Here is a 4,975-nt window from a genome sequence, read left to right on the forward strand (position 1 = left end):
AATCTAGTTGTAAAAGCTTAATTTTTGGTAGGGTTAGGGTAAGGTCATTGTAAGGAGGGCCTTGGACACCTTATATCAAATTTTAAGGGTCCTATAAGAGGTCTGGCATAGTTACCTCGTCCTAAAGTTCTGTCTTGTAGATGGAACCATAATCTGGTTGTAAAAACTTAATTTTTGTGAATATTGAGTCTTAAATGGTGACAGGGATGGAGCCAGAGGGAGACATGGACACCTAAACTTAATGTTAACCAGTGATGCATGGTTGTATCATCCTGAGGCTCTGTCTTGTAGACAGAACCTGTAATCTGGTTGTAAACACTTAATTTTTGTGGAAATATTATCCTTACATGGTGCCAGAGATGTAACTAAGGAGGACCACAGACACCTCAGACCAAATTTTAAGGGTCCTATAAGAGGTCCGGCATAGTTACCTTGTCCTAAAGTTCTGTCTTGTAGATGGAACCATAATCTGGTTGTAAAAACTTAATGTTTGGGTAACATTATCTTTACATGGTGCCAGAGATGAAGCCAGATGAGGGCCATGAACACCTTAGACTAAATGTTAAGGGTTTTATAACCAATAATGCATAGTTACCTCGTCCTAAAGTTCTGTCTTGTAGATGGAACCTATAATCAGGTTGTAAAAACTTAATTTTTGAGGTAATAATATCCATAAATGGTGACAGAGAAGAAACTAAGGATGATCATGAACACCTTAAACCAAACTTTAAGCGTCCTTTGTCCTGCATAGTTGCCTTATCCTAAAGTTCTGTCTTGTGGATAGAACCTAAAATCTAATTGTAAAAGACTACTGTTGTGGATAATATTATCCTTACATGGTGCCAGGGACATGGTGCTTAGGGCATGGACACCTAAGGCCAAATTTTACTGGTCCGATAAGAAGTCCTGCGTCGTTATCTCGCCCTAAAGTTCTATCTGTCTCTCGTCAAATTATTCATGCTCCATATTCCTTCTACTTCTTAATGATGGATTTAACTGGATTCCAAGAGATATTGAGGAACTTGGAAATGGTCTTGTATCATCCCGACTTATGCTTCTCAGAATCCTTTAATCTTTGGTCTTCATGGTGTAGTTCTATCTAAAAGTACTGACTCACCAGTGACTGGACCTTTCAGATACAGGAGTCTTTATACTACAATCACTGTGACACATTCACTGCTCTCTTGTGACTTCTAGCACCAACTGGCTGCACCTGTGTTGAATTAGATGAGTCACTTTAAAGCGGGTGAACACTTCTACAATCGGTTATTTTACGTTTTAAGATAGCTGACATTAGTTTGTAGAAATCTGTTTGCACTTTGGCATAATCTGTTTTTCAGAAATTCTCGTCCAAAAAGCCAAATTGAATTGGCAATGATTCAATGCTGAAAAGTAACAAAAGCAGAAAACTTTGCATCTGGAACTTTTTTTTTTCTTGTAGAACCATTTCCCGACAGCTGTTGTTCCCATAGAGATGGAACAGCTCAACCAGCCTCAAGTCAGTAACGCTGCAATGATTAATACACTATTTGTAAACTGTGAAATTAACCACCCGCTACTTTGACAATGGATTAATCTGCTGGAGTATGTTTTTAAAGGAAATGGCCTTTGGGAAAACAGTGATCAACATTTTCTATACTTTTTTGACATTTTACAGACAAAGACAATCGATTAATTATTTGGCTGCATGATTACAACACATGACATGTTTTCACTGGTAACTGGAGAATTTAAGTCGAGCAGCAGCCGTTTATTGATTTGCTCTCAACTAAAACGAAACAGTAATTTCTGTGATTCCAGCTTCTCAGAAAATACTCACAAGTTCCAGCTTTTAAAGTGTGGAAGTTATTTGTCTGTTTTTACAGTTTGATGACTTGTTTGGGGTTTTGACAGAGCTGCAAAGATTAATCCATTATTCGATTTGTTGTTGATTATTAGATTTATTATTTTGATAGGTGAATAATCAGTTTGAGGAAATATTTTTAATTAAAGTCTCAACTTTTCTTATCCATAAATATTTTCTGGTTTCTTTTCTACTTTGTGGCAGTAAACTGAATATCTTTGTGATGGAGCTGCAGTGATTAATCGATTAATCAATTAATCAGTTATCAACTACTGAATTAACTATTTTGATAATTGGTTAATTGGTTTCAGAAAATTTTGGAGTAAAAAAGTTAAAACAGTACATTAAATGAACTGTTTTACTAATCAGTTTAGGCTTTTTTCAGAAAAACAGTATAAATTCTGTGATTGCAGCTACTTAAACGTGAATATTTTCCGCTTTCTTTCCTCTGCTGTGACAGTAAATTAAATATCTTTGTGTTTTGTACAGAGCTGCATCAATTAATCCATTAATCAATTAGTTATCAACTATTAAATTAACTATTTTGATAATTGGTTTCAGAAAATTTTGGAGTGAAAAAGTTAAAATATTCTGATCCCAATTTCTCAAATGTGCATATTTTCTGGTTTCTTTCCTCCCCTGTGGTGTTAAACTGAATGTCTTTGTATTTTAGATGGAGCTGCATCGATTAATTGATTAATCAATTAGTTGGTAAGAATTAAATTGCCTATTTTGATAAATGAATAATCAATACGAGTAAATTTTTTGGTGAAAAAGTCAAAATTCTCTGATGGCAACTTCTCAAATGTGAATATTTTCTGGTTTCTTTTCTACTCTGTGACAGTAAACTAAATATCTTTTTGTTTTGTACAGAGCTGCATCAGTTAATCGATTAATCAATTAGGTATCAAGTATTAAATTAACTGTTTTGACAATTAGTTAATTGGCTTAAGCAAATGTTTGAATGAAAAAGTAAAAATACTCTGATCCCTACTTCTGAAATATAAACATTTTCTGGTTTCTTTTCTCTTCTGCTTTAGTTGGAGCTGCAGTGATTAACCAATTAATCAATTAGTTGTCAACTATTAAATTCCCTTTTTTGCTAATCAGTTAAGTTATTGTTTGTCAGATAAACAAAATTCCATGTTTGCAACTTCTTAAATGTGAATATTTCTGTTTTTTCACTTCCTCTATGACAGTAAACTAAATATCTTTGTGTTTTATACAGAGCTGGATCAATTAATCGATTAATCAATTAGGTACCAACTATTAAATTGTCTATTTTGATAATTGGTTAATTGGTTTAAGCACATTTTTGAGTGGAATAGTTAAAATAGTCTGATCCCAGCTGCTCTTTCCTCTTCTGTTTGTGGTTAGAGCTGCTCACTTGTCAACTATTAAATTAACTGTTTTGCTAATCGGTTTGAGTTATTGTTTTTCAGAAAAACAGTCGAAAATTCTGTGATTGCCGCTTATTAAATGGGAACATTTTCTGCTTGCTTTCCTCCTCTGTGACGGCAAGCTAAATATCTTTGTGCTGTGGACAAAACAAGACATTTGTCATCACATTTTTCCATCATTTTCTGATGTTTTATAGAGCGAGCGACTAGCAGATTAATAGGGGAAGTAATCATTAGTTGCAGGCCCGGCCTCGGCTATAAAAGCAGCCCGACTCTGCTGCTGCCTGAGCCTGGACTCCCTTCTGGAGTAGAGGTCGAACTAAAAGCGGCTGCAGTCATTTGGGCGGCCCACTGTCCATCTCTGTGCTCGTTTTGCTCCATTGTGAGGAGGTTTGGCCTCCGAAAATCGCTTTCCAAAACTGTTACGTAAGAGCCGTTACTGGAACAGATGTTGATTTGAGCTTCGGTATGAGTCAAGGAGAGGGTTTTTGGGTGTGGAGGGACCGAGAGGCAGCGGAGATAGCCCACTGAGCTCTTAAACGAAAACATTATCCGAGATGCTCTTGTGTGTTTAAGCGGGCGGCGCTGAGAGACAGACGAGCTATTTCATAAGAGGCTCTGGCGAGGGAGAGCGAGCGGCGAGGACGCCTGGCAGGGTGTGTTTTATTAGAAAACGGATAATGAGAGAGGGAGAATAATGAAGGAAGCGTGACGGAAGATTCCCCTCCCGATAACACGGCGAAAGTTTTCCTGGCGAGGACAGATTGTTGTTTCAGGGTGTGCTGCCGCGCCGTAATGTCACATTAAAAGTCCACTTACAATGGGGTCAATGAAAAGCTTACTTTGACTTAGAGGAAGCAATGGGAGGAGGAGGAATTTGCACTCCTTTCCAAAAATAAGTTTTACCCTTTCCTACGGATTTGTGTTACCACTACTGGAAGAGGAGGAGGGGAACGGCTGCACTGTGAATGGAGGGATTTAGGCAGGAGAGGAGGAAAAGAAGGACGTGGAGGAGGAAATATGGTTCTGATTAACATGGATACAGTGCATGAGTTGACCATTTTTACTGTGTGGTCTACAGAGAGAGGGAGCAGGAGGGAGGGAGGGAGGGAGTGGATGGGACTAATAGAGAATGCATGCAAAAGCTTACTGCCAAACATGAAAAGGGGAGTTTGGGAGAGAAAAGAAAGTACAGCAGCGGGAAGGGTGGGAGGAGAAGAAGCTTGTGGGAGTAGCTGAGAACAGAAGGCGCAAAGACGCTGGGGAGAGGAGGGGAGGGGACCGGAGCGAGCGTTCGAGTCGGTCAGGAGCTGATTGATTGATATATTGATCTGGCGAGAGGCGCAGCGAGGATTAGGAGCGTCGGATTAATCGCGAAGAGGAGGCGCCGTGTTCTCGGTGAGGCTTTCTTCTTGGAGTCGGCGGCTGTGATTGGCCCCCGGGGGTTTTCTCTGTGATGAGATCATCTCCGCGGACGCAGACTTTAGCACCTCTCGGGCAGGAAGGGGACTTTCCCTTCAGCATCTGAGCTCAGTGGAATGACTAATCGCTGCTCCGTCTGTCTGTTTCTGCCCACAGGACGACACTCCGAGCTTCCCTCGCTGGATGAAGGCACCCAGCCGGACTTTATTCCCGATCCACACCTGCACTCGGCCCCTCACCTCCACTCCCGTTTGACAGTTATACTGGGAACCCCGCCGCTGCCACCGACCTCCCCCCCACGACTCCTCTG

The sequence above is a fragment of the Acanthochromis polyacanthus genome, chromosome 12 (genome assembly GCF_021347895.1).
Source record: "Acanthochromis polyacanthus isolate Apoly-LR-REF ecotype Palm Island chromosome 12, KAUST_Apoly_ChrSc, whole genome shotgun sequence".
NCBI lineage: Eukaryota > Metazoa > Chordata > Actinopteri > Pomacentridae > Acanthochromis > Acanthochromis polyacanthus.